Source organism: Rhinatrema bivittatum, chromosome 1 (assembly GCF_901001135.1).
Source record: "Rhinatrema bivittatum chromosome 1, aRhiBiv1.1, whole genome shotgun sequence".
NCBI lineage: Eukaryota > Metazoa > Chordata > Amphibia > Gymnophiona > Rhinatrematidae > Rhinatrema > Rhinatrema bivittatum.
Window position 1 is genome coordinate 486,690,835 of NC_042615.1, and position 24,607 is coordinate 486,715,441.

Sequence of the window (24,607 nt, forward strand, 5' to 3'; positions counted from 1 at the left end):
CTCACAACAGGTCAACCGAGTAGCTTGATCAAAACCTGGTTTTGCCTCATTGCATACGGAAACGGTTTTCTGGATCTTTCCCATTACGTGACCAAAGAAATCAGAAGTACAAATTCATGTATGCAATGAAATAAAACTAAGACTGGAGCAACCTGATCGGTTAACCTCGGTGACCCAGCAAACCTAACCTTGTCCAGCGCGGAAAAGATGGATAGCCTACCATACCTTCCCTGTAATCTCATTTCCTGTTCAGCTCTTCTTTATACAAGCGCAATAAAACTGCGCCGGCCATGCTCCTGCCTGCTTGTGCACGTGCAAGCGTGAAATAGACGCCGTGGGTGGGGCAGCTCGTGCAGGCAGAGGTAGACGTTAGGAGCGGGTCAGCGCCACCCTCAGATAATAGAGCTGGGGGTGGGAAGCGTTTGAGGACGTAAGGTAAGCAGTGGGAGGGCGGGGCTGCGCGTGCGCGCGTAATCTCGTTGGCTCTCGCGAGATTGAGCGCGTCTCCTGGCGGTGACTGCTTGATGTAAGATGGCGGCTGTGTCCGGCACTAGAAGAGGCGAGAGCTGAGAACACTCGCGAACACTGCAAGTACCGAGGTGGGGGAAGGCCTTTGAGCTGAGGCAGGCAGGAATGATAGGGGGCGGGTTAGCAGTATAGAGGGGAGAGAACCCCTCAGTACTCAAGCACACATAGAAAAGAGGCAGGGGCCTCGCCCTGCTCACACATCCTTTCTGTACTTCTGGTTTTCTTCTTCCGTTCCGTGCTGGGGGGAGCTCGTGCCCTAGATCCGGGCGGCGTCTGTATATCCCCGGCTGGGTATGGACCGCTGAGCATGCGAGAGCCGATGGTATTGGGGGGTTAGTCGCGTGCCGTCCGCGCTCGGGGCATGCGCATTGCTGTTACAAAGACTGGCGGGGAGGGGGGCAGTGCGGCCGGTACCTGTCCTCGCGCGCCGTTCTCATACGTCACTCGCTGACGCGTTTGCTTGCGCGCCCCTCCTCTCCACTCCCCGCATCCTAAAGCCCCTGTTTTACCGCCCCACGGGGGAAACAAAGAAGCCGCACTGCGTCCCGGAGCACCCCCCCCCCCTCCTCCTCGGCCCGCACCCTTTCTCTCCGCTGGGGGTTCTTGGAAGCCTCCTCGGCCTAGCCCTTTAACCTCTTTCTCCGGGATCCCGGTGGTCTTGTCCGCAGGGTTACTGTAGAAGTGTACGCTTTCGGCCAGGCGTTCTCGCCTATTCTGGGCGCTTCCCGGACCATCCAGAGTCGCTCTTGTAATGCCGCTTAACTCACCTGCTGTGAGTGGTCTTATACTTTCTCTTCCGTGTTAAAAGCCGTGTCCTGGGTGCAGTGCGAGCCTTGGCGCTCTTTTGGCCTGTCTCTCTGTTTAGTATATAAAGGGCCTGCTCTAGGGGTTGGGAAACTGCATAGTTTAATCCCCCGCTCAGCCTTTCCCTCAGGTGACTTTCTCCTTCTGAGGGTTCTAGACTGGCGTTCTGATGGCGCTGGGAGGTCCTTTCTCTCCTGCGATCTGTATCCACTATATACATTTCTGCTTCCCCGGATCCCCTCGGTCGTAACTATTCATGGTTGTTTAGTTGTCATCGCTGTTTGTTCATAGTGTGCGGGATAATTATAAATTATTATTGCTGTTGGGATGAATGTGGCCCAGGAAGTTCACTGGGCTTTTATTTTGATGTGTCATGATTGTGTTTTCAGACTTGGTAGATTTGTTGACTTGCTTGTTAGAAACACAAATCTCTCATGGCTTTTCCCCCAAGTTTAGGCATGTACTCGACAGTAATTCAACTTAACTTTTTGAAAGTCTTTGTAGTTTTGTCTTGCTTTGTTTCTTCACTCTGAAATTTCTCTTTTTTTTTTTTTTTTTTTAGTAGACCTATATGTCTGATCTGGGCATTTTTCTCATGCAGCACAGATGGTAAATTCATCATCTACATTTTGTTAACTGTAGGATGACAGATGTATACTTTATCATTTCCTTTGATGTCACTTATGATTTCTTACAATGAACTATGTATTTCCTCATTTTTCCTGTCTTGGGTACAGTGAAGTTATACGTGATTAATAGTATTACTATGATACTGAATTTGTCAAAACTCATGGGGTAATTGTAAAAAGGAGTAGAAGAGTAGCCCAGTGATTAAAGCAGCATGTTGAGAACCAAGGAAGTCTGGGTTCAAATCTTCTACAAATATTCCTTATGACCTTGGGCAAATCACTTCATCCTCTATTGCCTCAGGTACAACTTAGATTGTAAGTTCTGTTGATCAGGGAAATAATTACAGTATCTGAATTGTAACTCATCCTGAACTCAGATTTGGAAATGGGGAGTAATCTAAGAAAAATAATCCCAAATGTTTTCTGTCTCAGTGGGTAGGGTGTGGTATTTGTGTGTGTGTATTGTTAGCACATTGCAAGGTATACTTATTACCTGAAATGAAGCATGTCAATATAACTACAAATACTTAGCTTGAAAAAGCTACAAGAATTTTCTGTATTCCCTTTCTCTTGCTGGTACCACATTTTCTTTCTCACCAATTCTAAGGGCCTGTTTACTAAAGGCTTTCTCACATTGTGTGTCTGAGAAAATGCTTAGTAAATAGAGCCCTTAATGAGTGTTGGATGGTCTTCAGTTGGGTTTATTGTGTTTGTGTTGAGGATTTAATATCCAACTGGAGAGATTAGGGCGCTAAGAAATTGAATAGTGTTCTGTAGTGCATCTTCAAAAGCAGACTACCAAATAAAAGCCATCTCTGTTACTGCTTCTTTTAGAAACATGTTTCTGTTGAACAGAATTACACACTAATGGCCTGCCATGCTGAGTATTTCGTTCCTCAGATAAACATTAACATTTTGCTTCCATCTGATCACAGAAAGCAATATTTTTTTTCTCACTGCTTTGGAAATGAACTAGAGCTCACTTTGACCAAATCTAGTGATAGAGGGGAAAATTAAATACTTTATAGTAATTATCAAATTTATTTGAAACTTCCTTCCTAAGCAAGCTTGGTTTTCAGGGCAGAGTGGATGGTCCTTGGCTGGGAGCCAGGAGACGTGATTTAAAGTCCTGTTTCTGCTACTCATTGCTGTGATTGTAAGGAGTTGTCACTGCTTTTGCTGTATTATGTGTGCTTTTATTGTTGTTAGTGTTTTGTGAATCTTGTTTTTAAACTGCTTACAATATAGGATAATGTATACATTTTTTTAAAATAAATCTCCTACTGTCTTAGGTACCCACTTAGACTAAGCGTTCAGTACAGGGAGGCACCATGCCATATAAATGAGATACAGCTAGCTTCAACACAATTCCAATTAATTTAAATAAAGGGACAGTTATAGGTAGAAAAACTGAAGTCCACGCCTTCAGAGAAAACCACTTAATTTCTAATTATAGTCCCACATTTTCACTGTGAAATGTAAAACCTAAAAGTGCTCACACTCAACTGAACTAAATCCATATCAATTTTAAATACTCTATGAAATAAAGATCACTCTCTGAATGAAATGCCACTCTTGAAATAAATTGCTAGCAGCACGCGACACTCGGGAAGTATTTTTCCATGTATGATTATCACTTTATTTAAATGAATTAATTGGAACTGTTGATGCTAGTCTTCATTTTTTTCATTAGCAAGTTGGATATTTTTCATAACATATAAACACCTGTGATAATATTTGAAGGGCTTGCATATTTGATTACCTTGAGGCCCAGTGCTGTTGAGGATCCTGAAGGACTGGATTTAAGGCCTCGTTCAGAATGGAGACTGACTGGGAACCCCTGGTGTAGTTGTAATTGGATATACTCTGTTTGTGTTGCAGGCGGTAGGAAAGGATACCTTGGGATTTCTCATGTCTTCAACTCATTGAAAGTTAGTATTGGGAAATCAACCCCATTCAATGGGCAGTAACTCCGGATAAAAGCCTGTTAATGCTTGCCATTGATTTATCATGTAAAATAATACTTGGTTGCCATAGCCTTTTTGTTTTGTTCCACACCAAAATGGACAAATAAGAGTGGGAAGACTCACATCGTAATCGAGAAACAAAATAAGGGAGATCCTGGCCATTCAAAATTTTAAATGCCACTTTGGTCAGTAGGAAGCTACTATAAAGCCTTGGGAAAACAGATAGAAACTACTATAAAGCCTTGGGAAAACAGACAGAAATGAGATGAGCTGCCATATTTTGTGCCAATTGGTTTCTTCTCAAGTGATTTTTGGATAAGCTAGTAGTGGCCTTTGACAATATGTATTAGATAATTATCTTCACTGTATTATTAGGTAATCTGATTTGGGGCATCCTATCAGCAAGCAGGTATCTATAATGCTTGGTTCTACAGGCACTATCACAGTCAGTTTGATTGTGCACTATTTGTAGATTCTTTTCAAAGAGGTCATCTCCATTTTAGAAATTAAATGGGTGTCTGAACTTTATCACTAAGCTGGTGTACATGGAAAGGAGTCAGCAGTATTTCTGGTTTCGTTTTTAAAGGAAAATGGCCTTCTTCCTGGTTTGTGATCATGTATACTTCAGGGCTATTAGCGTGCTTCTAGCCTTAAAGAGAATTTCCATTTTTTTCTTAAATATTGTATCATATACAGTCCTAATAATTTGGAGAGAGGAGTTTCATTTGCTAACAATGACAATCATACCATTTTGGTGCAGTGTTGACCTTTTCAGATGCACTATTCACTATTATGCATGTGAATCCTGTTTACTGTAGTGATATGAACAAGAATGGAAAATTTTAAAGCATGATTTTTACAAGCTTATACCTCAAGACACTTGATTGTGCAAATTAAAAAAAAAATTTCTTGCCCATCAGGAAGCATGGAAAATTTAAAATATAATTCAAAATTTTGAAAATGGAAAATCATGGTTATTTGTTTGCTCAATTGTTAAATCACTGAGGAGATATTGTCTAGGCATTTTCTTCAGTGTTTATATAGTGGTAAATTGTTTTAGTTGTATGTATTAGAGATTTCTGGTCCTTCCCAGGAAGGAGCAGCAGATCATGTTGTGAGGGAAGGACTATGTTCTGAATTAGTCAGTCTGATTAGGGGGTGCACATGCACATCCAAATGACCCTGCATTGTGGGACAGACCCAGAATGTCTAGAAATTTAGGCTTTGGAACTCTATAAATTTGCACATTTCAGCTTCATATGTTAGTGAAGAGATCTCAACTTGATTTCCATTGTATTTATCAGAATGTCACTAGAATCCCTGCATGGCAGTTCTGTTGTCTCCTGATCATCTATAGCAGAAGTCATTTTTCTGTGAGCACTAGATAAGAGACTTCACATGTCACCTTGCTACTGACACCTCCTGTCTGACAAGAAAAGTAAATCTGGGAATCCTGTACCTACTCTTTCTTTTCTCTTATGCCTGTCAACTCTGTTTTGAATGCATCTGTTTTGGAATGCAGTGTGATAAGACTTATTCACAAACACCTTGGAAGCAGTGAGGGTACTGTCAGGCCTCTGGGGTAACACTTTTGTGGATGACAATGTAATCCTACCACCTGTAGTAAAGTTCTCAGAGTACTGTTCCAGGGTAGTCAGGATTTGCTAGACTTGTAAAGAAGTGTTGGCCCTGCTTCTTTTGGATGGTATTGTTAAAACTCCCTTCATACATTAACACTCTGAACTCCTGTCTGTAAGGCTTTCTTCATGGGATTTTTGAATAAGTTGTGAAGTACTTTCCATAGGCAGCTGTATGGTAAATTAATTCTGCTCTAATTGTTGGCTAGTCAGAACAAGTTTACTCTTTTGACCAGTATCATGTTCCTTCTGTTTGGATCTCTTACTTGCGCGGTCAGTGATGAGCAAGTTCTATAATAGTGTACCACACTAAAGATAGCCACACCCTGTTCTAAGTACTTTGTGTCCTTTTACAATTGCTTTTCAGATATTCATATTTTTTCATTGGATCAGCTTGATAATGTTTTGGGATTTCTATTTGATTTAGTTTAAAAAAAAAATCAAATCCCACTCAGACAACACACATCCACTAGACCCATCAGAGAAGCCTACAGAGGATCACTCCGCGTTCCCCAAACCAAAACCACTCACTACCTAACTTTCAGAGACCGAGCCTTTTCCACAGCCGGTCCTTCATTATGGAATTCTATCCCTCCGGATCTGAGACAAGAACCATGCCTACCGACTTAGAAAAAGGCTTAAGACTTGGCTATTTAAACAAGCCTTCCCAGATCCGATCTAAATGATAGCAAACTATACAAGAGACTTCACATTATAATGTAAATAATGTAATCCTTACTGTTTGGCTCTCTTATTCTAATTTCTCTTCCCAGTTTAAGACCCTTGTTGTAATGTAACTTTGATCTCCTTGCACTTGTTTATGTTTCGTTTCTTGTTCTCACCCCTTGTTGCATGTAAACCGGCATGATGTGGTTTCTAATCATGAATGCCGGTATAGAAAAACGCTAAATAAATAAATCCAAAGAAACTTGAAATAAAAATGGCATAGATGCAAAGGAATAAAAACAAAAACAGAATCTAGTATTAATCGGTGGCATATCAAGTCCACAAATCCAAAAGGAGGCAGTCTCAATACGACCAAGGAAAAAAAATGTTAAAAACAGGAGAAAAAGATGAAACATAACTACTTTCTAATATGACAAACTGAGTAGTATACAAATCTCACAGGCTTAAGAATTAGTTACAGGTATGGGTAAATAAGAAACAAAGCAAGTTCTGAAAAACAAATATCCATTTTTTATTTTTATTTATTTAAAAATATTTCTATACCGTCTTTTCAAACTAGTTTGATCAAGACGGTTTACAAATTTCGATTATATAGAGCCATTAACCAAAGAAAAAAAAACAAAAATAAAAAGTAAAATAAAATAAAACATCAAATTTAAAAAAGTATAGATAAGAAATAGAAAGAATAAAAATACATTATATTGTCATAATCCCTACTCATAAAATAGATATACTAATTTTTTAACAAAAATAGTCAAAGATAGAAAGGAAATAATAAATCTAAAAATATAACTCATATAAACCATATTCCTTCAAAATGTGTAATTGAATAGTAGATTGCTACAAAAAATGTGGCTTAAAAAAGTGAATTAGTCAATTTTCAAGATGAGCATATGCAATCTTAAATAAATAAGTTTTAACTGCCTTCTTAAATTCACTATGACTAATAATTTGCCTTAAGGTGTTAGGGAGAGAATTCCACAACAGCGGTCCTGCCACTGAAAAGGCCCTCTCCCTGGTCATATTGAGTCTTGCTATTCTAACTGTGGGAACATCGAGCAAATACTGAGATGTTGATCGAAGGTGTCTCATTGGTTTATACAACCGTAAAGATGTACAGAGCCATGTGGAATCATGGTCATGAATTAGTGAATGAATTATAGAGAGAACCTTATATTTTACTCGATATTTAATTGGGAGCCAATGAAGTTTATATAAGATAGGGGAAATATGATATCTCATAGGTAGTCCTACTAAGAGACGAGCGGCTGAATTCTGTATTTGCTGCAATGGTTTTATCGCAGAGTCTGGAAGACCCAGAAACAAACTGTTACAATAGTCTAAACCTGAGAACAGGAGAGACTGAAGTACAGTTTGAAAATCATTTTTGAAAAGTAAAGGTTTTAGTCGTTTCAAAGTGTGCAATTTAAAGAATGAATTTTTTACCAGATTAGAAACATGATAGGATAAAGATAGATTTGTATCCATTTGAATGATTAGGCTGAAAAAACAGCAGTAACTTTGAAAGGAAATAGCATAATTACAAGGAAATCTAAGTAAAAAAGACACCTAGTTGTGCCATTCTAGGCCTCAGCTGCAAAAATAATTTCAGCTTTTGTGTAGACTTGTCCATGTCAGGAAAAACTCATACACTACAATATAAAAATCTCACATTTCATGCAGCGGAAGAAACTTTGGATCCAATCACGGTCTGATGTTGATGGGGATTGCACTAACCACATCCTCTGGCAAGAAATAAAGCTCTGGAATTTGTTGCCAGAGGATGTGGTTAGTGCAGTTAGTGTAGCTGGGTTCAAAAAAGGTTTGGATAAGTTCTTGGAGAAGTCCATTAACTGCTATTAATCAAATTTACTTAGGGAATAGCACTGCTATTAATTGCATCAGTAGCATGGGATCTTCTTAGTGTTTGGATAATTGCCAGGTTCTTGTGGCCTGGTTTGGCCTCTGTTGGAAACAGGATGCTGGGCTTAATGGACCCTTGGTCTGACCCAACATGGCAATTTCTTATGTTCTTATGGGACATTCTGACTGTGGTATCTAGAAGCAGGGAGAACTGTTTTTTGCCAACTGGTATTAGAACAAACATGCAAGGATGCAATATTGGACCTAATGCTTACAAATGGGAAGAGTATTTATGAATTCATAGGGGATCACTTGGGATCCAGTGATCACAGGATGGTATAGCTCAATATTAAAACAGAGGCAGAAGTGATTCATTTAAAGGCAATGGTCTTGGGCTTCAGGAAAAATAACTTTGGTAAGATGGGGGAGTACCTCAGAGTCATGAACTGGATGAGGAAAAGCCAAGAGAAGTAGAAGAGCAGTTGGCAAAACTAAAAGAAGATATAAGGGTGTGGACCTTCATTTTCAGTTTGTTTCCCCAGGAATTTATCAGCATTTATTATAACAGGAGAAAGATCTGTAGAAAAATGAGTTGTTTTCCACTGTTTCTCCTATTTATTATGATAAACATGGATACATTCCTGGGCAAAACCAAATTAAAAACTGAAAATGAAGGTCCGTCTGTAAAGGTAATAAACCTTATTGTTAGAAAAATGAATAAAACTAAAAGGAGAAATAGGCCACTGGTTTTCCAAGAGGTAGCTGAAAAAAGGGAAAAAAAGATTAGTATTCATAAACTGCAATATCACAGAGGAAGACTAGCAACAATATCTGGGAAAGTAGAGGCACACATGGAAGAAAGAAAAGCTAATATGGGAGTGAGACTTTTGTTTTTCAATATTAGAGGTAGAAATGCAAAAGTAAGTTGTAAGTCTCTGAGATGAAGGACAGGAATTTGTAGATTTTGACAGAGAAAGTGGAATTGCTTAATATTCAGATTTGCCGAGGAAAGGTTAGAATTGGATCACAGAACTGCCACTAATAGGAATGGAAGATAGGTAAACCACCTTCTTAGAAGACTGACTGAGGAGCTAGTAAAACTAAAGGAAAGAAACCAATGGGGGTAAATGGGATATATCAGAGGAACATAAAGTTCTGGCAACTCCACTTTGTCCTTTGTAATGCTTCTTTAAAGTCAGGAGTTGTTCCGGAGGACTGGAGATAGATGAATGTGGTTCTTCACTAATGTGGAAGTGAGGAGGGGGAGGCTACTGGCTGGTTAGTCTGACTTTATGATAAGTAAATTTATTGAACATTGATATAACAGAGGATAGTGCAGGTTTTGAAATCAGTGACTTACAGGATCCAAGGCATTGTAGCTGAGGTAGGTCTTGTTAGGTAAATCTGATCAATTTCTTTGATTGCATGACCAGCGTTAGATTGGGATGAGTGCTAAGATGCCACTTGCTGACATTGCAGCCAACTTCACAGGAGACTCACCCCCCCCTGACTGAGTGAGATCTCAAGGCTTGAAGATGATTTTGTTCTTGACAGTAGCTCCAAGAGCCTTTCAGGGGACAACAGGGTTGTACAGCGTGAGTCACAAAATGAACCATAAGCCTGGCAGGGGAAGAAGTTTGTAGTGGAGCAGTTCTTAAGATTTTTGGAGAGTAAAAATATTTTTCTTCCTAAATGTGTGTTTAGGCAGGGCCACAATACAAAGACAGCTCTTGTGCCCTGTTTGAAACTAAAGATTGAGAAGGGGTTGTCTTGATATTGTTGCTGCTTTTTATACTATTGATCATGGCTTGGTGATCCAGAGACTAGAGTAAGTCCCACCAGTGGAGGTGGGACTTACTGGGGCACCATTACATTAGTTTAAATTCTTCCTCAATAGTTGTACTTTACGGATAGCTTGGGGATCTCATCTCTCAGAAGTGAAGGCCTTGCAGTGTGGTTCAATGTTGACACCTATGCTTTTCTTTTCTGGGCACCACTTGCAGCTATGGTTCAGACACAAAGGTATAGCCTTTTCATGTTAGATCTGCAAGTTATCACCTGTTTGGGTTCTAGACTGCCCAAAGAGCTTGATTTTAATTGTCTTGATTTTATATCAGTCTGGCTTTTGGACCACTAACTGAAAGTGAATCCTCAAAACTGGAATCTGTGAGGCGTGGTAGATCTAATAATTATGCTACTAAATTGACAGTCATCAATATTTCTGTAAAGAATGTTGTAAAAACAGTGGGAGTGCAATTGGATTCGTAACTTATGTCCTATCATTTTAGTCTGGACTTGCTTTTATTACCTTTTGATACATTTGTAGAGCTTGGTCATTTTTAGAGAATGTGATGTTCACATCCCTGTTTTGAGAAGAATTGACTACTGAAATATGCTCCTTCACGGTCTCCCTATTAATTTTAAAAAGGCAACTCTCATCCACAAAACACTCAACAATGAAAAAATCGACTGGCTGAATGCGTCCCTCCAATTCTACATCCCCCAAAGGAACCTCCGCTCCACCAACTCTGGAGTCCTCCCAATTCCCTCTCTGAAAATGGCACACCTGACTACAGTAAGAGAATGCGCTCTATCAGTGGCAGGACCCTCCCTTTGCAACAACCTACCAGCACAACTAAGAACCGAACCCACTACTCAAATATTTAAAAACCCCCTGAAAACATGGCTCTTTAAAAAAGCCTTTCCATCAGTGTCCTAACACCCTCCAACCTCTGTCACCCTGAAGAATACCTCCCCCCCCCCCCCCCCCCCAAAATCTATGACTGCATCACATTGACACTCACTGAAAGTGCTCCTAGTAGCACCTTGTTCTATGTTTAAGTTTAATTTTTGTTAACTCTAAGTTATCCTGTAAGAAAGATCGAGACTAGGTCTCCCTAGTTCCCTTGATACTCTATAATTATGTTCCTAGTAACAAACTTTCTTATAGTTCCACTATTGTTGTTAACATTGTGTCTAAGTTACTCTGTAAAAATATGAAGGCAACGTCTTATTAGATCTTTTTGTTCACTGTAAACCGATGTGATATTTCAGATCGAATGTTGGTATATAAAAATAAATAAATACAGCTAGTGCAGAATATGGCTGCAAAGTTATTTGAGGGATTAAATATTTGATCATGTTACTGATACATTAGAGCAACTACATTGGTTGCTTGTTACCCAAAGGATCGGTTTTAAGATTTTTAGTTTTCAAACGTATCCATAGAGGCTAGCCAAGATATCTGGCAAGTTTGACTGTGAATAGACCAACTAGAAATCTTCATTCTTAGATGGATTTACTGTGAGTGCCATTACCCCAAGGGAGTTAGATTGGAATGCACTAGAAGACCAGTCTTTAACTATATACGACTTATACTATGGAATTCACTTACTATAGAAATAAGGGGTGAAACTTAATTCTAAGTTCAGGAAGAGAATTAAAACGTCACTTTTTAATCAAATGTGCAGGGGTAAATGCAGTAACATAACTGTTATGAAATTAATAGTTTAGCCTTTTTTTCCCATTAGCTATGTTACTGCTTTTTAATATGTTAATACAATAAGACAAAATACATATGTTAATAGCTGTTTTGTCACATTTGAATATGAACTGTCTTACTAAGTTTAATGTAATCCAAATACCAAACAAGCTAGTGCTGCACTTTAAACAGTTAATGTAAATAACGAGAAGTGCAGACCAAATTTTGTTGATCCAAAAGTTCATTTAATATGTAATCATATGGCAACTCCAACTGTTCTGTGACTTGTACAATTCCAATACAGAGTATTGGACCCCGTGTTTCGCCCACTGGCTGGGTCGGGAGGGACTACACCGTTAAATCAAGTGTTCTGTAACAATAAATATAAACATGGATCAACAACAACAAAGGGTGAAGCTGACAAACAAAAAGCTTGTATAATAGTTTCACAATAAAGTCAAACAAAGGATAAATGAAACATACCTTATCAATATGTGGAAACAGAGTTACAGGGAGTGCACTGAAGTTACAGTGCAACCAGGATTTAAACGCCACAAACATTCTGGCGTGGATAGGTACAGCCAATCACTGTGTGAGAATGGGTAGCCAATCAGAGCAAGGCAGATAAGTATACAGAACAGGGAATACTCAGGTGAAGTAGCTCCACTCAAGATCGCAATTAAGTCCATTTGGAACTACCGTGTCCAAGAGATAGATCCACTTTTGTTCCCTTATAATCAAAATGTCAGAAAAATGTCCTCTTCGCACTGGAGGGCAGACGGCATCCATAACAAAAAACTTTAAATCTGTTACTGCATGAGAATATTGTACCCAGTGTTCTACTAATGGTGCATTTTCCCATAGGTTATTGATGTTTGACCTATGTTCGATTTATACTCGTTTTAACCATTCTAAGTGTCTTGCCCACATATAATTTATTGCATGGGCAGCTAATAATGTACACAGCAGAATTACAATCAGAAAAACCGTAGAGTAAAAATTCTTTGTGTGGTCGGATGAGTGAAGTTAGAGATAGCCATCGTAAAAGAACATACTGAGCAATGGCCACATGGTCTGTGGCCACCTCATCAACAGGTGTTTCGGAATTATATGCTGTGTGAACCAATATGTATTTTAAATTTCTACCCCTACGATACGTGAACCGAAGGGAAGAGTTGGAGACTATTCAGGGACAGCGCCACCCAATGTTTGCGAATAATCTTGGAAATATCATTACTTTTGACAGAAGAAGGGAGGATACAATTCACCGAGTCATCTTCACTTAGATTTTTTGGTAGAAACAAAAGATCATGATTTACAAACAAAGCCCGCTTGTATGCTTGTTTCAAAATCCTATGGGGGTACCCTCTCAAAACGAACCGAGCCATCATCTGCTTAGCCTGGGAGACATACTCGTCCTTCGTAGAACATAGACGGCGCAACCTAAGGAACTGACCTGTAGGAATATTCTGCTTAAGAAAGCGGGGATGACAACTATCATAATTCAAAAGGGTGTTCCTATCAGTGTTTTTACGAAAAATGGTAGTATGAAACTGGTTGTTACAGGGAGTGCACTGTAACTTCAGTGCACTCCCTGTAACTCTGTTTCCACATTTCATTTATCCTTTGATTGTTTGACTTTATTATGAAACTATTATACAAGCTTTTTGTCGGCTTCACCCTTTGTTGTTGTTGATCCGTGTTTAAATGCATTTATATTTATTGTTACAGAACACTTGATTTAACGGTGGTGTCCCTCCCGACGCAGCCAGTGGGCAAAACACGGGGTCCGTGTTGGGGGACCCCTACTCTGTATTGGAATAGTACAATTCACAGACCAGTTGGAGTTGCCATATGATTACATATTAAATGAACTTTTGGATCAACAAAATTTGGTCTGCACTTCTCGTTATTTACATTAAGTTTAATGTAAACCATCTTGATTGAGGCGGAATAACAAATCAAGCTAAACTAAGACTGCATGGGAAACCTATGTTCCACTCTTCCTATTTATTATCTGGTGCTGGCAAAATTAAAATTCACTATCCTGTATTCTGGAATTCACATAGCACTTGGCTATTTTGCATCTAATATCTTGGCTCTAAGGCTGGTTTAATTCCATAGCTTTTAATGACAAAATAGCACTGTAATACTTTTGTATTTGGGTCTGGGATGGTGTGACACTTTTGAAAGTACTTGTGATCTTATTGTCTGTGGAGTATGCTGGTCTTCTAATTGCCTACAGGTTTTAGTGAAGGAAGGTTTAGTTTTTGGGTACTTGCCAGGTTCTTATGGCCTGGATTGGCCACTGTTGGAAACAGGATGCTGGGCTTGATGGACCCTTGGTCTGACCCAGTATGGCATTTTCTTATGTTCTTAAGGAAATGTTACCACTCTATAGAAAGATTTCAGGTGTGTGGTAGTTGATGTTGGGCCTAAAGCTCTGACAGTGTCATTTCCTGGATCCTTTGTGCTGGCTGTTTGTCCATTCCACTGCATTTGTCAGTAGGTGCTGCAGTGGACTAGAGGTGCTCTGCATATCAGCTACTTTATGTGATGAGCTTAGTCTGTATGTTGCATTTATTGCTGAGGATGGTATGTTTGTCACATAGTGGAAGGGCTTGTGTGCTTAGTCTCTCAGAAGCCTGATGCTTCTGGGTAAGCAGAAGAGAAAGGTGGAAAGCTCTGAGATATGTAAGTCTTTCAGCCAGATGGCAGCCTAGCTGAAATTCTCTATATTGTATTCCTTGGAAATGAGATCATTTCTTGAGTGTTATGCTACATAAGGTTTATAAAGGCTGAAACCAAGCTAAGGAAATATATTTTGTAATTAAATATTTTTTTTTTGTAAACTGCTACTTCTAAATTTGAGTAAGACAGAACAAGTACCGAGGGAGACAAAATCTTGCTTGACATTTGGAGCAGAATGCAAAACCTGAATTAAATCATCTGCTGTGGATCTCACTGGTTGATTTACTATTTGCTTTTAATGACTGCAGTCACCATCAGAGGCTGCTTTGGAGTTAGATGGAAATGAAAAGCTGAGGGGGGAGGGTTGTAGCCCCAAATTAGTTATTGCCCAGCACTGGTTTTGATATTTAAAATATTCTGCAGTAATCCACTAACATTGTACAAGACAGTTTACAATAACTACATAAAACATCGATAAAACAGATATTACAAAATATAATAGCATTACATTAATAAAATGAGATCAATTAAAGTTTTGGACAACAAAGAGACAAATAGGAACTTGAGTCTCTCTAAATAAACACCTTTTGGTTTCTTTTGAAAGAATAGCAATTCAGCCCCTCATCTAAGGCTAAGGGGAGGTCTGTTTCAAAATTGAGGGCCAGGAACTAAAAAGGGCCCAACTTCTAATTTCTTGTAACACAATTTTAAAAGAAGGAATTCCAAGTTGCTTCTTAACATCTGACAGCAAGCCCCAAGATGGAACATTCAAAATCTAAAATTATTATTATTATTATTATTTTTTTTTAGATAACCTGTGGTGTTCTTTATGCAGGGCCTTAAACGATTAACTTCAAGTCAAAATTCAAGTTGCTAATGGAAGCCAAAGCAATTTTTTCAACTTGGGGTTACATGCTTGCTTTCTTTTACCTCCTATGATTTTGTGATTACTGAGATCATGTATTAAGTTTCATCTGTAAAGACAGAAGATGTTGGCAGAGAAAGACCATTTGTACTGCTGCTGTGCTGCCTCAAAAACTACAAGCTCACTGGCTTCGCCTCTCTTTTTCTCCTTCCACAGCGGTTTCCTTGTATCTATTCCCATGCATGCTCAAATTCTGGTACTGTTTTGACTTCTGTAATCTCCACTGGAAGACTATTTAGGTGTCTACAAACCCCTCAGTGAAAACATTTTCTCGTTAGAAAGCAGATGTGAAATGTTTAGGAGCAAGGGAAACTTTTTTTCTCAATTTTTGCTTATATTGTTACTATTTTACTCATTTTGTCTAATTTTTATGCTTTCTTTTTTTTTTTTTTTTTTTTTTTTTTTAGGTTTTGCTTTCTTCTAGGCATCAGTTTCCAAATTGTAGGCACCCAGGTGGCCTAGTTTATGGAATATTTCCCAGCCCTGGCTTGTTCAAGAGATGGGCAGGACATTAGTTTCTGGTTATTAAAGTAGGTCATCAGACTGCAACTTCATGACAGGTTTCTGTCTTAATGTGTGTGGAATTCTTTGGGCTGAACTTGTTCTCTTAGGGGAAAGGGAGAGATGCATTCAAACGTTCAGTTCCAGTGGCTGGTCAGAAATGTGGACTTCGGACTGTTTACTTTGTGAATGTTCAGAACACATGATTCAGACAGTCTACATAGTAGTTATTTCTGAAAATGTCAGGAAGTAATTCTGATAGGCTTCCTCTTCCTTTACTTGTGCAGAAGGGCATCTCAGTAGCTGCTGCAGATTTAGATAGTTATTTGGCAGAGGCCTGTAGTGTTACTCCTCATCTTAATGTAACATCTGTGGCACATTCAGCCAGAGTCTTACTGAGTGCTCCAGCATTTCTCTATGAGCTCTGAATTTCGCTAACAGAGTATGGGCACTCCTGCTAAAAAGTTTTTTCTATACTGCAATTTGGTTTACCAAAAAATTAAGCACTAAATGTTTCTTAGCATACAAAGAGGTGAGTCCAAAACCATTGTGTTATGCATCTCTACCAGCAGATGGAAACGGAGCAAAGCTGACATCACAGTATATATACCCCTGCAGTGACCAGTATTCTCGGTCTTCAGCAGATGGACGTATACCTGTCTCCCTACTGGGGCTTGCTTTAAAGTTTTTTGAAGGAGAAAAGAGGAGAGTTAATTCGCCATGCTCTCCTGTGGTGAAACCTTGTGGTTCCTTCTTCAGTTGAGAATTCCTGAGGTGATTTCCAGGATCTCTGAGTGCCTTAGTCCGATACCTGGTTTTTCAACTGGCGTGGACTTAGCTGTGTATGTGTGTAAAAAAAAAAGAGTTGGGTAGGGATTTCTTCCCCCCCCCAGTCTCTGTGCTTGGTGCTCGATCCAATGGTTGTTCCCACCTTCAGAGGAGTTCTAGGGACGGGGGCAGCCTGGCGGGTTTAACAGCCCTTGCGACTAGGCCCTGCTCCAAAACTCTGCTGGTTCACCGCTTTGTAGCCTGCGGTGGTGGTTCCGCGGATTTTTTGTGCACTGCAGTCTGCCTCCTTCAGTTCCGTCGAATCGTGTTAGTACACCCGCTGGGCTATCCATTGTATGTTTGGTTAAGCGCCTGGTTGGGCTCCTAGCTAGGAGCCTAGTTAGGCATATTGGAGCACCGACCGGGATACCCATTTGTGCACACATGCATTTTTTTTTTTCTTTTTGCGCACAGTACTTGAGCATCCTGAGGGAACATAAGAACATGCCATACTGGGTCAGACCAAGGGTCCATCAAGCCCAGCATTCTGTCTCCAACTGTGGCCTATCTGGGCCATAAGAACCTGGCAAGTACACAAAAACTAAGTCTATTCCATGTTACTGTTGCTAGTAATAGCAGTGGCTATTTTCTAAGTCAACTTAATTAATAGCAGGTAAAGGACTTCTCCAAGAACTTATCCAATCCATTTTTAAACCCAGCTACACTAACTGCACTAACCACATCCCCTGGCAACAAATTCCAGAGTTTTTGTACGTTGAGTGAAAAAGAACTTTCTCCGATTAGTTTGAAATGTGCCACATGCTAACTTCATGGAGTGCCCCCTAGTCCTCCTATTATCTGAAAGAGTACGTAACCGATTCACATTTACCTGTTCTAGACCTCTCATGATTTTAAACACCTTTATCATATCCCCCCTCAGCCGTCTCTTCTCCAAGCTGAACAGTCCTAACCTCTTTAGTCTTTCCTCATAGAGGAAAGACTAAAGAGGTTATCATTTTGTACCTTCTTTGTACCTGTGCCATAGCAGCTATATCTTTTTTGAGATGCGGAGATCAGCATTGTACACAGTATTCAAGGTGCGGTCTTACCATGGAGCGATAGAGGCATTATGACATTTTCCGTTTTATTCACCATTCCCTTTCTAATAATTCCCAACATTGTTTTTTTGTATTCTTGACTGCCGCAGTACACTGAACAGACTATTTCAATGTGTTATCCACTGTGACACCTAGATCTTTCTTGGGTGGTAGCTCCTAATATGGAACCTAACATTGTGTAAGTATAGTATAGGTTATTTTTCCCTATATGCATCACTTTGCACTTATCCACATTAAACTTAATCTGCCATTTGGATACCCAATTTTTCAGTCTCATAAGGTCTTCCTACAATTTATCACAATCCGCTTGTGATTTAACTACTCGGAATAAATTTGTCATCTGCAAATTTGATTACCTCACTCGTATTCCTTTCCAGATCATTAATAAATATATTGAAAAGAACGGGTCTCAATACAGATCCCTGAGGCACTCTACTGCCCGCTCCTCTCCACTGAGAAAATTGTCCATTTAATCCTACTCTGTTTCTTGTCTTTTAGCCAGTTTGTAATCCACGAAAGGACATTGCCACCTATCCCATGACTTTTTACTTTTCCTAGAAGCCTCTCATGAGGAACTTTGTCAAACGCCTTCTGAAAATCCAAATACACTACATCTACCCGTTCACCTTTATTTACATGTTTATCAACTCCTTCAAAAAGGTGAAGCAGATTTGTGAGGCAAGGCTTGCCTTGGGTAAAGCCATGCTGACTTTGTTCCATTAAACCATGTCTTTCTATATGTTCTGTGATTTTGATATTGAGAACACTTTCCACTATCAGGCTAACTGGTCTAGTTTCCGGGATCACCCCTGGAGCCCTTTTTAAATATTGGTTACATTAGCCACCCTCCAGTCTTCAGGTACAATGGATGATTTTAATAGGTTACAAATTTTTACTAATAGATCTGAAATTTCATATTTGAGTTCCTTCAGAACCCTGGGGTGTATACCATCTGGTCCAGGTGATTTACTACTCTTCAGTTTGTTAATTAGGCCTACCACATCTTCTAGGTTCACCGTGGTTTGGTTCAGTCCATCTGAATCATTACCCATGAAAACCTTCTCCGGAATGGGTATCTCCCCAACATCCTCTTCAGTAAACACCGAAGCAAAGAAATTGTTTAATCTTTCCGTGATGGCCTTATTGTCTCAAAGTGCCCCTTTTAACCCCTCGATCAGGGAGCTCAGGTTGGGTGCGTATATAGGCACAGTGTTGTCAGGCATACTAGCCATCTATGGTGCCCATAGGGAAGACATTTAAGCACTTTGACCTATGTGTTGTTTGTCATATTCTCCTCTTCCTTAGTCTATGTGTGGGTTTGGCGAGTGTGTGAAGCTTGGTGTGAAGATGGAGGGGTTCTTCTGGTTCAGTTAAGATCCCACTCATTTTGGAATCTTTGCAGGATGGATTGAATGAAGGGTTGGCCCTTAATTCCTGTTTCTGAGGTCATGTGAATGGTGGGCCCTTGTCTGCTCATCCAGATGTGGCCCGTTTCTTGAAAGGATTGAAGCATCTTTGTCCTCCATTGCGGTTACTGGTGCCCTTGTGCCGCCGTAATCTAGTTTTGGATTTTTTAATAGGCCCTACCTTTTGACCAATGCGTGCTGTTTCCCTGAGGTTACTTACCTTGTTTCTACGAGTGACTCCAGTGACGACATAACTGCATGCTGTTCTTTCCTTTTTGCCAGAAGTAGTTTCTGATTTTCACTTGAATCAGTCTATTTACTTGCCATCTCTGGATGGGCAAAAGATGCAGAGGAATATCGCCTGTGATGGCCTTTGTATGTCAAAAGGCATATCTTGAGGTATTGAGAGGTTTCTGAATCTCTCAGAAAGACGAACCGGCTGTTTATTCTCCATGGTGGGAGTAAACAAGGTGAGCCGGTGTTGCGGGCTACCATAGCCTGCTGGATTAACAGGTCGATCCAGTAAAGTTCAGTTGAAGATTTCTCGTCTGTAACGAGCTTGCTGCGCACAATTCGGACGCGTAAGGCAAACCAGCGATACAGTCTCCAGTTTTGCGCGTCCGTAGCGCTTCTTAAAACAGACGCGTAACCCTTCCCGCACCCGGCATGTAAATGAACGAATTAGCTGTATAATGAAGGAATTAGCTATTCCCCTCCGATACCGTAACGGGCACTCAGGTTCTCTCATTAGTAACGCACTGTTTTGCCGCGGCGGTAACGTGTTAGTTTACCGCCTCCCCCTAGTAGGAGTTAGGACTGTGAGTCTAGTAACAAATCCATCGACACCGCTTAAGATACTCAAAAACAATAAAACACAATTTAAAAAAAAAGCGATACAGAGATGATCGAGAAAATGTAATGATGTGGGACACATAAAACCTGTCAGAAGAAAAAATAAAAATTTTTAAATACCTGTCAGAGGGCCGCGTGGTTCCAGGCGGCCGGCGGGAGCCGGGTGGTCGCGTGTTAAATCTAGGCCGCGGGCGGGTGGGCGCCTGTTCCAGGCAGCGGCGGCGGGGGGACACGCGTTAGTTCGAGACGGCCGGCGGGCGGTCGCGTGTTAAATCTAGGCCGCGGGCGGGTGGGCGCCTGTTCCAGGCAGCGGCGGCGGGGGGACACGCGTTAGTTCGAGATGGCTGGCGGGCGGCGGGTGGTCGCGTGTTAAATCTAGGCCGCGGGCGGGTGGGCGCCTGTTCCAGGCGGCGGCGGGACATGCGTTAGTTCGAGACGGGCGGCGGGTGGTCGCGTGTTAAATCTAGGCCGGGTCCGCACAGGCGCGCATTCATTCACTGCCGGTGGGGGCTGCCGGAGGCAGCCCCCACCGGCAGTGAATGAATGCGCGACCCCTGCGATTCGGCGCTCACGGCGTGACGTCACGGCATGTGACTGCCTTGAGCGCCGAATCGCAGGGGTCGCACAGGCGCACATTCATTCATTCACTGCCGGTGGGGGCTGCCGGAGAGGCAGCCCCCACTGGCAGTGAATGAATTCATTCATCCAGGCGGAGGAGCCGGCTGCTTTCGCCACCGGCTCCTCCGCCTGGATGAATGAATGCGCACCTGTGCGGACCCGGCCTAGATTTAACACGCGACCACCTGCCGGCCGTCTCGAACTAACGCGTGTCCCCCCGCCGCCGCTGCCTGGAACAGGCGCCCACCCGCCCGCGGCCTAGATTTAACACTCGACCACCGGCCCCCCGGATCCCGCCGGCCGCCTGGACCCACGCGGCCTTCCGACAGGTATTTAAAAATTTTGATTTTTACACTTCCTGGTGCCTGTCATTTCAAATGTCATTTGAAATGACAGGCACCAATAGCAGCGGTCGGTCTCAGTGACATCGTGAGGGCATAGGGCCGTCGGCGCCATTTTGTTTACTGGCAGCCGACGGCCCACGCCCAGGAGATCATTCCCGGACCCCCGCTGGACCACCATGGACGTTTGGCAGGTCTTGGGGGGGTCAGGAGGGTGGGGGGTTGCAGGAAATTAATTTGTCAGGTCTTGGGGGGGGGGGGGGGGGGGGTTGTAGGAAATTAAGTCGGCAGGTCTTGGGGGGGTGGGGGGGGGGGGGGGGTGTTTGTTAGATTTTTGTTTGGTTTTTTTTTTATATTCGCTCCATAAGACGCACATACATTTTCCCCCCACCTTTGGGGGAAAAAAAGTGCGTCTTATGGAGCGAAAAATACGGTACCTGTTAATTTCCTTTTCCTTAGTACAGACAGGTGAATCCATTTTTCCACCCTTGGCTGCCAAAATGTTCTTCTGTGTTCCCTCCTGCATGGCTGTGTGTTCCAGGGTGTACTGGTGTCAGTCCAGTCCCTACATTAGTGTTCTTACGCTCCTTATCTGAGCTCAATGTTTCCTTGTTTGCTGAATGCTGGAATGGTTATCTGTTAATCTGGTTTTGCTTGTTTGTCCACAGTTGGCTTTTGCAGAGAATACTAGCGGGCTGTTGTCACTCCAGGGGTATATATATTGTGATGTCAGCTTTGCTCCATCTCTATCTGCTGGTAGAGGTGCATAACCCTCTAGTTTTGGATTGACCTGTCTGTACTAAGGAACAGGAAATTATTAGGTAAGTAGTAATTTCTCCTTAAATATCCTAGGAGGGCAGCCCTTGAAACTCCAGCTCTGCTGTGTGAATCCAGAGCATCTCTGGTGAAGGGATTACTGTCCTCTGGTTACAGTATTAATAGTTGATTGACTGCATCACTATTCAGAGTAGTTTGGATTGACAACCGATATGTGATTACCCAATTGCAATTAGTCATTCTCGGGGCTGAAAAATCCCAGGAGGCAGGTAAAAAAAAAAATAAAATGCATAGCAAAGAAACATATTTCACCTTATTATTCTTGGGCCCCCTGCTGCTGCTGTCATATCACTGTCTGGCGATTGCAGCAGTAGGAGCAGCACCTTCATGGATTCCCCCTGCCCCTCTCTCCCTGGTCCTGAGTTATCCTCCTTCATATGTACGATGGCACATGTGTACAGACAAAAGGATGCACCCTAATAGGTGTTCTTGCTATAATGAAACACATCTAATTAAGACAAAATGTGAAAAACTATTTAGTCAAATCAAAAGCAAAAAAGAAATTCAAGCTAGACAATAATGGCAAAACAGCAAGAAAAAGTAAGAATTTTCCCTTTAAAAAAAACAAACTTGACTAGCTTCCAAGGGACCTATATATGTGTGTTTTCACCCTTGATTATTTTATCTGCTGCAGAAAAGTGAATGGCAGAGCCAACTGTTCTGGAATTTGAATATCTGAACCACAATTTCAATACTACTTACAAGCATCTGCCTCAGGTTGCACCCCAATTCTGTGCTCTGGGTGTCCACTATTTCTGTCTGCTGTACTTACGCCATTAATTAGTACTAAGGATTTGCTTTTAAAGGCATGGCAGAGCCTGACTAACTTTTCCTTCTGCTTCTATCATTGCTTCATTACAGAACTGGACCATTTGTTTGCTTGCACTGATTGAAATTGGACTGAAATGTGCACTGTCTGAAGCAGCTTCTTAGTCCTGCTGCGAAAGGTCTGAGGGTTACATACTATTGGGTGACGGCAGTTACTGTACATAGCCTTTATTTAAACTGTTTCGCTCTCACCTGTGATCTTTTTTTCTACAGTCGAAAGCAAGTTCAAATATCTGGGGAAGTCTTTGCTATGTTTTCTACCCTCCCACTATCCCTGTGCTTGATATGGTACCTTGCAAAGTATTCGCACACATACATTGTTCATTCTGCTGTCTTAAAAAATACAAATTAAAATGCATTATAGTAGGAGTTTTTCACTGATCTACACAACATACTTTACTCTTTCATCATGAAATTACAATTGGAGAAATATTCCAAAAATAATTATGAATGTGTTGATTGTATATGTCTTCATACCCTTTGTCACAAGAAAAGAGATTTTCTTACCTGTTAATTTCATTTCCATTAGTCTTGTTACACTAGTCCAGCCATGACAAGTGGGTTATTTCTCCCTAGCAGCAGATGGAAGCAAACACTGTGACATGACAGCCATTACTTAGGTGGTGCCAGCAGTAGGAATCCAGTATCCTTCTGACTAAGCTTCGAGTCTGAACTCTTCCACATAAAAATTCCTCAACTATTAATGGAGAAAAACCTGAAACAAAATTTCCTTGCCCCTGAAAAGGGAAACACTGAATGGAAGAGAAAACAGATAACACTTAAACCTGCCCAACAACAGAAATGTAAACTGAACAGTCTGATAAATATGCAGTTATGTTTCTGGGTGGGTCCTGGACTGATGTAGCAGGACTAATGGAAAGGAAATTAGCAAGTAAGAGAATTTCTCCTTACATCTTCTGCTGCCAGACCAGCCATAACAGTGGGAAGTACCAAAACTTCAGTTACCCTGGTTGGAAGAAGCAAGGGCTGCTCACAAAATCCCCGCCCCTTAAGTGAACTCCTCCCATGCAAACATGTCCAGTCGATAGTGCTTCATAAAGGTAGACAGGGATGATCACATAGCTGCCCTGCAAATATTAGTTGGTTCTAGAGTATGGACCTGCGCCCTGGGGGGGGTACGTGTTCACCAAGTCTGGAGGTTTTCTGCCTTTGAGCATTAAGCCAAATCAGTAGTGTCCTTTATCCAGTGAGCTAGAGTAGTCTTAGAGGCTGCATCCCCTTGATGTGGTCCTCCAAACAGGTGAAACAATGTCAGACTTGCAGAAGGCATTGGTGACCTCCAAGTAGCTTAAGACCACTCTATGTACGTTCAGGCGCTGAAGTATTCATTTCTTGGGCCCACGTTCCTCTTGGAAGAAGCCGGAAGGGAAATTTCTTGATATGAAAATCAAATTTTCTTTAGGAAGAAATGACATTACTGGACGAAATGTGACCGTGCTCAACGTGATGATCAAGAATGGGTCTCAGCAAGGCCAGGCTTGCAGTTCTCTACCCACCAAGTGGAGCAGATTGTGACCAGGAATGCAGTTTTCCACAAAAACTCCTTCAGTGAGGACTGTTTCAGAGGCTCAAAGGGGGTCCCTGAAAGAGCTGAAAACCCTAGATCAGCAACACAGGGGGACCGATGGGTTGAAATGGAGACCACATCCTCTATACCTCTCAGGACGTGTGCCACTAGGGAACCTCTCATCCCCCACAATGGCTCCCAATAGCAGGAAAGGGCTGCCACATGTACCTTCAAGGAATTCAAGGTAAGCTTCTTATCAAAATCACTCTGAAAAAAGACCAAAATGCAGGGCACATCTTCCCAACAGGGAAACTCCAACCTGGCCTCACAAAATTCAAACAGCTGCCAGACATCTACATAAGTCAAGGATGTAGACCACTTGCGAGACTTCAACAGTGTAGCAGTCACCGCTGAAGAATCCCTTTTCTTGCGGAGCCTTCTTTGCTCAAGAGCCAGGCTGTAAAACAAAACTAAGCAGGATCCTCCAATATTGTGGGCCTCTAAGCCTGAAGGCTCAGTCCACCTGCAAGCAAATGAGGCCTGCATACTGCGGCCTGTGAGGCCAGTCTGCAGGCCTCACAGGCCTGCAGTCTGGCCT

At 41.6% G+C, this 24,607-nt stretch overlaps 1 protein-coding gene across 9 annotated transcripts in view; it reads left to right on the forward strand.

Moving 5' to 3' along the window:
• The first annotated feature begins 492 nt into the window (after positions 1-492).
• The window catches only part of HUWE1 (HECT, UBA and WWE domain containing E3 ubiquitin protein ligase 1), a 907,188-nt gene continuing 883,073 nt past the window's right edge, over positions 493-24,607 (forward strand). For all 9 annotated transcript variants that reach the window (XM_029607938.1, XM_029607967.1, XM_029607972.1 and 6 more), the window contains exon 1: positions 493-599. The gene's annotated coding sequence lies outside the window, so the exon portion shown is untranslated. The remainder of the gene's footprint in view (positions 600-24,607) is intronic.